General features: G+C 38.0%; 2 long non-coding RNA genes across 2 annotated transcripts; both read left to right on the forward strand.

Annotated features, from left to right (window-relative positions):
* Window positions 1–539: 539 nt before the first annotated feature.
* LOC137262187 (uncharacterized) lies at window positions 540–4284 on the forward strand. Its single transcript, XR_010954895.1, has 4 exons — window positions 540–589; window positions 1845–1889; window positions 3210–3233; window positions 4130–4284. It is a non-coding gene; the product is annotated as an uncharacterized lncRNA (long non-coding RNA).
* Window positions 4285–7794: 3510 nt separating this feature from the next.
* Window positions 7795–11601, forward strand: LOC137262216 (uncharacterized). Its single transcript, XR_010954901.1, has 4 exons — window positions 7795–7842; window positions 9097–9141; window positions 10609–10632; window positions 11447–11601. It is a non-coding gene; the product is annotated as an uncharacterized lncRNA (long non-coding RNA).
* The last annotated feature ends 1949 nt before the right edge of the window (window positions 11602–13550 follow it).

Below are 13550 nucleotides of genomic sequence, written 5' to 3' on the forward strand. Positions count from 1 at the left end.
GTTATTGTAAGCTGAGAGAGAGGGAGTAGAGAAACTGGAGAGTGAAGTATATAGTGTTTAAAAACATGCTAAAGTGAATATTTAATTCAGTTAAAACTAAAGAATAAAAACACAGAATATTTACAAATATTTCATCTTGTCACATGTATTGTAAATTAAGTTCATAACGTGTACAAGATCATTGTCATGAGTTCTGTAAATGGTGGAAATCAGACGAATGCTTAACAAAACTTTACACCACAAAGCAGCTGTTCACATGCAGGTTTGCAGTTGATTTCCCCAAGTTAATGGAGAAATCGATCTTTGATGTAACCATATATATATATTGATAACATACTGTCAGTGTTGTAAGTCGAAACATTTGAAGAGAAATATACATTACAGAACCAATGTCACAGTTCTGTAAATATTCATTATGCTGAAAGATGAAACTCAGTAAGGTGAACCATTCCATTCACAGCTGGAACCAATCATAATGTTCTCCGTGCTGTGAAAATGTTTATAAGTCTGTTGTGTTGATGGATAAAACAGGTTTCCTGGTGACTACCCACACGATTCAACATGAAGCTGTTCCTTCTGATGGTTCTTGGTAAGTTAGCCTATTGTGTGATAGAAAACATCTGTGGCCTTTGAAAACCACATCACATCTAATTTCATTCTAGTCTGTTTGCAGTGAAAAAGTACTGATGAAGTTGACTTTATGCAAAAAAGTAAAACAAGTAAAGTGGAATTAAGATTGCGAATCCTCATAATTCGACCTGTAGAAATGAACCTTTAAATCTCAAAATTTTAGTCCACCTTTTGGTTGAGCTGATTTTCTGTCTACACTGCATTACAGGGTAAATGCTTGCACACAGAACGCGAACAACCTGCATAACTGAGGGAAACCCCACGAAAATGATAATTCGGGTTTTGGGCCACTAAATGCAGATCAAATCCTTCCCGACATTAGACTTTTATTTTTGTACGATGATGCATCTTGACGTACTTCTTGAGGTACTTTCCATGCGACTCAAATATCAAAGGAAAGCTGAAGCGAACGTATTGGGGTTGCATTGATGTCATTTCCTTGTGAGTAGCACGGAAAGCGTACTGATTATCAAATGGTTAGTAAGTGTTGAACATCAGTTATTCCTGAAAGAAGCATTTAGTCATTCTTCACCTTCTAGAAGGATTACATCTTGGCATATGAAGACCATAACTATTTCTAAGAAGAACGATAACTTTCAGAAGGTTGAAGTTTCCTCCTGAGGGGGAATGTAGGCCTAACTTCATTCCAAATGTTTATCATTTTCCATGATTTTAATCGTGGAATGTATGTATTTTTAATGTTTGGCTAATTTGGCTAACACCGGAAAGGAGAATTTAAATCCAGCGAGGGACCATGCAGGTAGCAAAGTTAATTTACGTGGCTGTGTTCCCTGGTATCTACCTGCAGTTACTGTTGATAAGAGTATTAAGTGTAATATGAAATCACAAGAAAGATTATTTTAATATTTGAAATAGGTTTTAGATCTAAATTTCATGTCTTTCTAATACTTTTACTGTGTTATGTGACTGATATTTTTTATAGTTAACATAAGTCTTCTCTTTATTAAATGACTAACGTATTGTACAAGGTGACCTTAAATTTTAACCCACCAATGCACTTATAATCAGTTCTCTTAGTTTTTGTTAGTGGTATCACATCGAGTGGTCAGACTCACGTTCCTGTGTATCATATCGATGTCATTGATGTCAATCACTGAAATGTATCATCCACTATTGATGAGAATGGCGTAAATCAATAAATAAACAACCAAGAAATGTACTGAAACATTTGTTTTCTCGCTTATATGTTTCAGTTATTTCCATGGTACAAATGAATACACATTCTGGGATTGTGGATGGTGAGTAGAACAGCCTTTGGGTCAATCATCTGCTCCTTCAGTCCCCAGAGACAGTATATAGAAGATACTAATCGTGTCTCCGCTAACAACACAATACATTGAGGTTCTTGAGAGGTATTTAGAAGTCGGTATTCTAATCTACGACAAATAGTTATGCATATCAACTTCTTCAATATTGTTTTTACGACGTTTGTGTACTATTCCTTGCCCCTTCGTCAGGTGGATGCTAACTAACAGTTAAACAGGATCTATACACTAGTAATGTACATGGATTAGTGTACAATAGTCGGGGGTGATAGTCTAACAATATACAAAAGCTAGGATAAGATAATAAGGGTGGGATGATGCTGTAACAGTGGATTAGGAGGTGATTGGTGAAGCCTTGCGTCTATTTCATTTCCCAAGCATTGGGTAGGTAAAGCCCTTGGTCTCTGTTCATCCGTATGGCTAATCTCTTGATGTTGATAGCTTCTGAAATTTTGCGTCGTCGCCAATCATGGACGTTCGTGGCTATGATTGTAGTTGCTTGCCAGCCAATGGAGTGTGACAGATTGTTCACAATATGTTCAGAAAGGGCGGACTTTACATCTGATTTCTCTGCTGAACTTCTGTGCTCTTTCAGCCTAATGTCAATGGGGCGAGATGTCTCTCCTACGTAGTTGGTACCACAGTTACACATAAGCTCGTAGATGCAGCCCCTAGGCTTGTAAGTGGTCTTGGTGGGTGTACACCTGTCATTGGCCTTCAGAATGGTCTTCAGTGTTTCGTTAGACCTGAAGGTCACGTCACATCTATCTCGGCAGTTTTTTTCTGCAGTCGACTGATGTGGTGGCTAATCTGACCTTGGTAGGGAATGTTAATTCTACCTGTGGATGGCTCAGGTTTTCGTTAGGGTTCTTCTTGCTGTTGCAGGGTTGATGATATGGTTCTGTCTAAAGGTTGTTTGGGATAGCCGTTGAGGTTGACGAATGTAGTTCTTAGATGGTCTACTTCAGTATGCACGTTTGCTGTGGGGTTGAAGGTTGGAGAGGTACTCATTCTACTGGTCGGTATGGGTGGGTTTTCTGTAGACGGAGAAGGCCATGTTGTTGGGGGAGTTCTGCAAGGACACATCTAGGAACGGTAGTTTCTCTTGGTCTTCTATTTCCATCGTGAACAATGGAGTAATCATATTGTTTAGTTCACTAAACCGCATAACCGGCTTGCCATTTTGAGAAAATTCTCTTCACAACATGCTTCTAGAGAAGGCCCTTCATTCATGATCACACTTGGGTGTATCACATCAGAACATGTGCTGATACAGGTGTGTTTGTTTTTCAGCATCCGCCGTCGTGAGTGGCAATAGTGAGTATGGCAGTCCAACAACACTAAATGAAAATATGGAAAGAGAAGCGACAAGATATTACAACATTGTCCTTTTTAATCACTCTCCCATTTTGACTATACCAGGTTTTGTAGAAAGGTGAACTTAATGTGGTCATGTGTTATCATACTTTTTGACTTGTACTTCGTCCTTATTCTTTTTACACTCTAAACATTGGAACCACAACGTACTTACAGCACTTGACTTAGCTACAAGAATGCACATGTAGAAAAGTACAGTGAGTGAAATTTGATGGTAATTATAACATGTTGCACCTGCAGTTTGAAAACGTTTCGCATCTTTCCTTAAAGACCAGCTAGAAATTAATTGTTTAAGTACTGTGTCATCAAGTCAACACATCTTCGGCTGTAATGTTTTGACACTCTAAAGATTAGAACCAGAAGATAGTTACAGCTCTTGACTCAGCTATTTAGCAGACAAAAATATTTGTAGCAGCAGCAACTTAAAAACATAGGAAATACAGCCTCTATGTTACTTATTTCACTCTGTATTTGGTCTCTAACGTTTGTTTAGACAGATATTTTACAATGTAACTCTTTTCGTCACAATATGACTAAAATACTGCCGACGCACTTATAACTTTTGACTCGCTCATTCACTCTTATCAGTGAAAATTGCAGGTGGGAAAGTTGATGATTTTCTTGTCCTAACAGTGGACGTGACTTAATAAAAGGAGTTTGAGCGTGTCTGCGGTAAATCACTCAGCTCAAGATGTCTTTCACTATTGCCATCAACATTCATGAATTAGATGGTATCATTGACGGCAGTGTTCCTCATCATACAGAATATGACACAGGTAAATTATCTTCCTTACCGTAAAACCAAACTCGTTCACACACTGACCTCTTATGTACAGGAATTCCTTTTGGGAAGCGAAGCGGTGGTGAGGATTTGACAGACCCTTCTGGAATACCTGATAATGGTCCCGAGGTAGAGAAATGACGCCGAAGAAGAACTCCCGAACATGCTAACATGTAGAGACTGAAATAAAGAATTCTTGGTCCATGAAAACAGTTTGTTTTCCTTTTTCCGATGCGATGTTTTGATGTGCTACATGGCGTATGGTACAGCTCCGTGGATTACTGAATTACATTTACACGTTACACTAGTAAACCTATGGCATAATATAGACGTATTGCTCCAAGATTTGAAAAATATGTTGATTCCCAAGTTGAAGGGATTGTGTACTTTTATATTCTAGTTGTTTTACTGTCCTCCTCTGGCAGGTTTGTAGCTCTGTTATATAACAGGTTATATATTATCCAAGAATTTGTATTATTTTAAATAATCTCTCAACAAATGCCGGTGAGAACAGCATAACCACAGATATATCCTCAGCAACCAAGGTTGCTCCACCACACTACGATTGGGCAATATTCAACGCCCAATTACCGGTATATCCATTGAAGGTCACATGCAAAGCAAAGCACAACTTTGTAAATTTGGAATACCTTTTGTTTTGTCTTACAATAACAGATTATCAAAAATTGAACTAAGAAACCTGTAAAATAATGCGATGGAAAACTTCAACAGATTCACTAATTTCACAGCAGCGCAGGGGTGAAAAAGGGCTTGAACAACTGAGTTGCACTGCACCCAAAGCGTTTGTGCAGCCACGAGTTTCACATGTTTGGAACCAGAAAGGTGACTCGTAAAAACAAAGCAAGTGATGCATGCAAGGATTATTTCTTTGGTTAAACTTGGAAAACAAGAGATGTTTCTTGTGACTGCAATTAACTTGGCTCTACAGAAATAGAAATACACTGGCTCCGTACTTGGTTGCAGCTTCACAACTTTTCAAGACACTGTAGCATACTAATTCCATTGTTAAAGGTCACATATACTCAAATGGGGTACAAATGCAACATCACTTGCTGGCATCGTTATAAATGAAACCCCGTCATTAAAACTGCTCATTTCCATCTTTAGTTACCTTAAATCGACCTTTTTGTTGACAGTGCACAATTCTCAGCCGCAAACGAAATTTCAACCAATCAGAGCGGCGCGTCTCCGTGACATAATAGTAGGTATAGAAATGAGGGTCTGTGCAGAATTCATCTACATTTCAGGGGGTAAATTATTTCGTTTACAGGTTTGTACAAACCTGAAATCGCGAAAGCTGTTATGAAAAATGAAAGCTATATATTCTCAAAATCTACTATGACTTAGTTTTGTCTCCTGCTTTGCCTTGTTTCCGAGTTACAATCCTTGTTTTCATAGACGATTCTGCCAAAATCACTTGGTGTTGCTAGGTTGCAATTGTAATCTGTGTTAGGTGGTATGAACCTACACGTTATTTGTCATCATTCATTTGATGCTCAGTTAATGAATTTATAACAGGTATAATTAGGGGTAACGCCACTTAGACTACCCGACAAAGGCCCCCATTTGGCATTTCTTGTGTCTGGATCGATCAATGGATTACCCGATAACACACTGATTGATTAATTACTTTTATGCGGATTTAAATGGGGGATTTGTCAAAAGGTAGTGTTTATGTATGTACATTTACTAATCTAGACTGAATACACTTTACCGCATCTGTGTCTGTGTAAAAACAACACCCTTCTTTCAAAGGATTAACCGCCAATACACTGATTGACTATTGGCTAACTAACTACTTTTTTAAAAGAATGACGCACATTATGCAATTAGTTGCCAGGTGTGCAGGTGTGTGTGCAATAATTGACACCCATGATATGAAGTAGGTATGATGCACTGTGCGAGGTATTATTGTACTCGGCATGTAATGACATGCAACAAAAGAAACATTTCCCCTCCTCCCTTAATAAACCTATTACAATCTATTTAAGTGAGGATGAAAGTTTCTCCTGCATTTTATAGGCAAACGATATGGAATCAAAGAGCTAGTATAAAGCTGTGTTGCTAAGGTTTCTTGTAAACTAATACATTCTGACAAATCTTTGATAGTGTTTAAATAATTCTTAAAGGCAGGAGGATAAAGTACCTTTTAACGTTTAGTGTAGATGTATTAAACATATATAAATTTTTGATATATGCGTGCATCTTTTCAAAAATGACATTTGCATTTGTTGGATCTGATCTGGAATTTGTTGTAATATTCATGTTGTGCACAGGAGCAGATAACTGGGGTGTACCATGTGTCTCAATCTTGATGTATTTAGTATGTGATATCTCAGCAAGTGTACATTGATGCCAAATTGTTCAGGGTTTCATGTTAAAGGAGGAGATCATACCCAGGTGGATTCGTTGTGAAACAATAAATCTGTGATACTATATAAAATAATGAATGTCACCTGATACCTCATAGTTAGTGGCATTCTTTGCTGATAACTGGCGATGTGGTAGCCTAGTGGTGTTGGTGTTCGATCGTCTCGTACACATCATATCACATGGAGAAACAAACTAGTATCATACATTGATTATCAAGTAATCACACTGTGCAGACTAATCGAATGGCACCACAACAATGCAAACAATTACGTTTTGGAATTGTTGATCAATGGGAAACACTTAAGATATATTTATTGGTAAAACCCTGCTTCATTCTTACATTCACACATTATACATTCGTTCATTTACACATAGCATGCACATTCACGCATCACGCATTTACACCTCACACATTCGTACAACAGCTGTATATTACGTACAGATTAAGTTTAACACTGCAAAAGAACTAATTATCACAAACTACTCAATACCTACAATATGACAAAGCAGCCAAATTATCAAAGCATATACAGAATGTACACATGACATGAATATGTACAACCACAAAAAGTATTGAAAGAGACTAACCTCTGGAAATGATCCCGACAGTTCCAACAAACTAAATGTCCAAATCAAATCATCCAAATGTGTTTTGTGGCCAGTAGAAATGTTAAAACTCAACTGCTAATAGACAGCAAACTTTAAACACATGACGGCTAGTAAGCTGACAAGGTTTTTGACAAAGGGACGCTAAGTGGCGCGCTTGGGCTGGCTATTGTGTGGCAGTCCTCAGGGTTATTGTAAGCTGAGAGAGAGGGAGTAGAGAAACTGGAGAGTGAAGTATATAGTGTTTAAAAACATGCTAAAGTGAATATTTAATTCAGTTAAAACTAAAGAATAAAAACACAGAATATTTACAAATATTTCATCTTGTCACATTGTAAAATAAGTTCATAACGTGTACAAGATCATTGTCATGAGTTCTGTAAATGGTGGAAATCAGACGAATGCTTAACAAAACTTTACACCACAAAGCAGCTGTTCACATGCAGGTTTGCAGTTGATTTCCCCAAGTTAATGGAGAAATCGATCTTTGATGTAACCATATATATATTGATAACATACTGTCAGTGTTGGAAATCGAAACATTTGAAGAGGAATATACATTACAGAACCAATGTCACAGTTCTATAAATATTCATTATGCTGAAAGATGAAACTCAGTAAGGTGAACCATTCCATTCACAGCTGGAACCAATCATAATGTTCTCCGTGCTGTGAAAATGTTTATAAGTCTGTTGTGTTGATGGATAAAACAGGTTTCCTGACTACCCACACGATTCAACATGAAGCTGTTCCTTCTGATGGTTCTTGGTAAGTTAGCCTATTGTGTGATAGAAAACATCTGTGGCCTTTGAAAACCACATCACATCTAATTTCATTCAGTCTGTTTGCAGTGCAAAAGTACTGATGAAGTTGACTTTATGCAAAAAAGTAAAACAAGTAAAGTGGAATTAAGATTGCGAATCCTCATAATTCGACCTGTAGAAATGTACCTTTAAATCTCAAAATTTTAGTCCACCTTTTGGTTGAGCTGATTTTCTGTCTACACTGCATTACAGGGTAAATGCTTGCACACAGAACGCGAACAACCTGCATAACTGAGGGAAACCCCACGAAAATGATAATTCGGGTTTTGGGCCACTAAATGCAGATCAAATCCTTCCCGACATTAGACTTTTATTTTTGTACGATGATGCATCTTGACGTACTTCTTGAGGTACTTTCCATGCGACTCAAATATCAAAGGAAAGCTGAAGCGAACGTATTGGGGTTGCATTGATGTCATTTCCTTGTGAGTAGCACGGAAAGCGTACTGATTATCAAATGGTTAGTAAATGTTGAACATCAGTTATTCCTGAAAGAAGCATTTAGTCATTCTTCACCTTCTAGAAGGATTACATCTTGGCATATGAAGACCATAACTATTTCTAAGAAGAACGATAACTTTCAGAAGGTTGAAGTTTCCTCCTGAGGGGGAATGTAGGCCTAACTTCATTCCAAATGTTTATCATTTTCCATGATTTTAATCGTGGAATATATGTATTTTAAATGTTTGGCTAATTTGGCTAACACCGGAAAGGAGAATTTAAATCCAGCGAGGGACCATGCAGGTAGCAAAGTTAATTTACGTGGCTGTGTTCCCTGGTATCTACATGCAGTTACTGGTGATACGAGGATTAAGTGTAATATGAAATCACAAGAAAGATTATTTTAATATTTGAAATAGGTTTTAGATCTAAATTTCATGTCTTTCTAATACTTTTACTGTGTTATGTGACTGATATTTTTTATAGTTAACATAAGTCTTCTCTTTATTAAATGACTAACGTATTGTACAAGGTGACCTTAAATTTTAACCCACCAACGCACTTATAATCAGTTCTCTTAGTTTTTGTTAGTGGTATCACATCGAGTGGTCAGACTCACGTTCCTGTGTATCGTATCGATGTCATTGATGTCAATGACTGAAATGTACCATCCAGTATTGATGAGAATGGCGTAAATCAATAAATAAACAACCAAGAAAAGTACTGAAACATTTGTTTTCTCGCTTATATGTTTCAGTTATTTCCATGGTACAAATGAATACACATTCTGGGATTGTGGATGGTGAGTAGAACGGCCTTTGGGTCAGTCATCTGCTCCTTCATTCCCCAGAGACAGTATATAGAAGATACTAATCGTGTCTCCGCTAACAACACAATACATTGAGGTTCTTGAGAGGTATTTAGAAGTCGGTATTCTAATCTACGACAAATAGTTATGCATATCAACTTCTTCAATATTGTTTTTACGACGTTTGTGGGCTATTCCTTGCCCCTTCGTCAGGTGGATGCTAACTAACAGTTAAACAGGATATATATTCCAGTAATGTACATGAAGCCAGGGTGATGATTTTAAGCATGTATGTACGATTAAAACATAGCAGATAAAAACAGGATTAAAATATACAAAAGCTGGTATGGTGTTGTGACAATGGATGAAGCAATAGAAGCTAGTGTATTTGATTGGTGTACAATAGTGGGGGGTGATAGTCTAACAATATACAAAAGCTAGGATAAGATACTAAGGGTGGGATGATGCTGTAACAGTGGATTAGGAGGTGATTGGTGAAGTCTTGCGTCTCTTTCATTTCCCAAGCATTGGATAGGTAACTCCCTTGGTCTCTGTTCATCCGTATGGCTAATCTCTTAATGCTGATAGCTTCTGAAATTTTGCGTCGTCGCCAATCATGGACGTTCGTGGCTATGATTGTAGCTGCTTGCCAGCCAATGGAGTGTGACAGATTGTTCACAACATGTTCAGAAAGGGCGGACTTTACATCTGATTTCTCTACTGAAGTTCCGTGCCTAATGTCAACGGGGCGAGATGTCTCTCCTACACAGTTGCTGCCACAGTTACACATAAGCTCGTAGATGCAGCCCCTAGGCTTGTAAGTGGTCTTGGTGGGTGTACATCTGCCATTGGCCTTCAGAATGGTCTTCAGTGTTTTGTTAGACCTGAAGGTCACGTCACATCTATCTCGGCAGATTTTTCAGCAGTCGACTAATGTGGTGGCTAATCTGACCTTGGTAGGGAATATTATTCTACCTGGGGATGGCTCAGGTTTTCGTTAGCGTTCTTCTTGCTGTTGCAGACTTGATGAAATGGTTCTGTCTAAAAGTTGTTTGGGATAGCCGTTGAGGTTGACGAATGTAGTTCTTAGATGGTCTACTTCAGTATGCACGTTTGCTCTGGGGTTGATGGTTGGAGAGGTACTGATTCTACTGGTCGGTATGAGTTGGTTTTCTGTAGACGGAGAAGGCCATGTTGTTGAGGGTGAGGACACATCTAGGAACGGTAGTTTCTCTTGGTCTTCTATTCCATCCGGAAGTATGGAGTAATCATATTGTTTAGTTCACTAAACCGCATAACCGGCGTGCCATTTTGAGAAAATTCTCTCCACAACATGCTTAAGATATTAAGTACGCAGTTTAAAGTGGAGAATATGATATCTAGAGAAGGCCCTTTATTCATGATCACACTTGGGTTTATCACATCAGAACATGTGTTGATACAGGTGTGTTTGTTTTTCAGCATCCGCCGCCGTGAGTGGCAGTAGTGAGTATGGCAGTCCAACAACACTAAATGAAAATATGGAAAGAAAAGCGACAAGACATCACTAAAGTGTCCTTTTTAATCACTCTCCCATTTTGACGATACCAGGTTTTGTAGAAAGGTGAACTTAATGTGGTCATGTGTTTATTATACTTTCTGACTTGTACTTTGTCCTTATTTTTTGTACACTCTAAACATTGGAACCACAACATACTTACAGCACGTGACTTAGCTACAAGAATGCACATGTAGAAAAGTACAGTGCGTGAAATTTGATGGTAATTATACCATGTTGCACCTGCAGCTTGAAAACGTTACTGTGTCATCAGTTCAACAAATCTTCGTCTTTAATGTTTTGACACTCTAAAGATTAGAACCAGAAGATAGTTACAGCACTTGACTCAGCTGTTCAGCAGACAAAAATATTTGCAGCAGTAGTAACTTAAAAACATAGGAAATACAGCCTCTATTTTACTTATTTCACTCTGTATTTGGTCTCTAACGTTTGTTTAGACAGATAGTTTACAATGTAACTCTTTTCGTCACAACATGACTAAAATACTGCCGACGCACTTATAACTTTTGACTCGCTCATTCACTCTTATCAGTGAAAATTGCAGATGGGAAAGTTGATGATTTTCTTGTCCTAACAGTGGACGTGACTTATCAAAAGGAGTCTGAGCGTGTCTGCGGTAAATCGCTCAGCTCAAGATGTCTTTCACTATTGCCATCAACATTCATGAAGAATATGACACAGGTAAATTATTTTCCTTACCGTAAAATCAAACTCGTTCACACACTGACCTCTTATGTACAGGGGTTTCTTTTGGGAAGCGAAACGGTGGTGAGGAGTTGACAGTCCCTTCTGGAATACCTGATAATGGTCCCGAGGTAGAGAAATGACGCCGAAGAAGAACTCCCGAACATGCTAACATGTAGAGACTGAAATAAAGAATTCTTGGTCCATGAAAACAGTTTGTTTTCCTTTTTCCGATGCGATGTTTTGATGTGCTACATGGCGTATGGTACAGCTCCGTGGATTACTGAATTACATTTACACGTTACACTAGTAAACCTATGGCATAATATAGACGTATTGCTCCAAGATTTGAAAAATATGTTGATTCCCAAGTTGAAGGGATTGTGTACTTTTATATTCTAGTTGTTTTACTGTCCTCCTCTGGCAGGTTTGTAGCTCTGTTATATAACAGGTTATATATTATCCAAGAATTTGTATTATTTTAAATAATCTCTCAACAAATGCTGGTGAGAACAGCATAACCACAGATATATCCTCAGCAACCAAGGTTGCTCCACCACACTACGATTGGGCAATATTCAACGCCCAATTACCGGTATATCCATTAAATGTCACATGCAAAGGAAAGCACAACTTTGTAAATTTGGAACACCTTTTGTTTTGTCTTACAGTAACAGATTATCAAAAATTGAACTAAGAAACCTGTAAAATAATGCGATGGAAAACTTCAACAGATTCACTAATTTCACAGCAGCGCAGGGGTGAAAAAGGGCTTGAACAACTGAGTTGCACTGCACCCAAAGCGTATGTGCAGCCACGAGTTTCACATGTTTGGAACCAGAAAGGTGACTCGTAAAAACAAAGCAAGTGATGCATGCAAGGATTATTTCTTTGGTTAAACTTGGAAAACAAGAGATGTTTCTTGTGACTGCAATTAACTTGGCTCTACAGAAATAGAAATACACTGACTCCGTACTTGGTTGCAGCTTCACAACTTTTCAAGACACTGTAGCATACTAATTCCATTGTTAAAGGTCACATATACTCAAATGGGGTACAAATGCAACATCACTTGCTGGCATCGTTATAAATGAAACCCCGTCATTAAAACTGCTCATTTCCATCTTTAGTTACCTTAAATCGACCTTTTTGTTGACAGTGCACAATTCTCAGCCGCAAACGAAATTTCAACCAATCAGAGCGGCGCGTCTCCGTGACATAATAGTAGGTATAGAAATGAGGGTCTGTGCAGAATTCATCTACATTTCAGGGGGTAAATTATTTCGTTTACAGGTTTGTACAAACCTGAAATCGCGAAAGCTGTTATGAAAAATGAAAGCTATATATTCTCAAAATCTACTATGACTTAGTTTTGTCTCCTGCTTTGCCTTGTTTCCGAGTTACAATCCTTGTTTTCATAGACGATTCTGCCAAAACCACTTGGTGTTGCTAGGTTGCAATTGTAATCTGTGTTAGGTGGTATGAACCTACACGTTATTTGTCATCATTCACTTGATGCTCAGTTAATGAATTTATAACAGGTATAATTAGGGGTAACGCCACTTAGACTACCCGACAAAGGCCCCCATTTGGCATTTCTTGTGTCTGGATCGATCAAAGGATTACCCGATAACACACTGATTGATTAATTACTTTTATGCGGATTTAAATGGGGGATTTGTCAAAAGGTAGTGTTTATGTATGTACATTTACTAATCTAGACTGAATACACTTTACCGCATCTGTGTCTGTGTAAAAACAACACCCTTCTTTCAAAGGATTAACCGCCAATACACTGATTGACTATTGGCTAACTAACTACTTTTTTAAAAGAATGACGCACATTATGCAATTAGTTACCAGGTGTGCAGGTGTGTGTGCAATAATTGACACCCATGATGTGAAGTAGGTATGATGCACTGTGCGAGGTATTGTTGTACTCGGCATGTAATGACATGCAACAAAAGAAACATTTCCCCTCCTCCCTTAATAAATCTATTACGATCTATTTAAGTGAGGATGAAAGTTTCTCCTGCAGTTTATAGCCAAACGATATGGAATCAAAGAGCTAGTATAAAGCTGTGTTGCTAAGGTTTCCTGTAAACTAATACATGCTGACAAATCTTTGACAGTGTTTAAATAATTCTTAAAGGCAGGAGGA

This window comes from Haliotis asinina, chromosome 14 (assembly GCF_037392515.1).
Source record: "Haliotis asinina isolate JCU_RB_2024 chromosome 14, JCU_Hal_asi_v2, whole genome shotgun sequence".
Lineage (NCBI taxonomy): Eukaryota > Metazoa > Mollusca > Gastropoda > Lepetellida > Haliotidae > Haliotis > Haliotis asinina.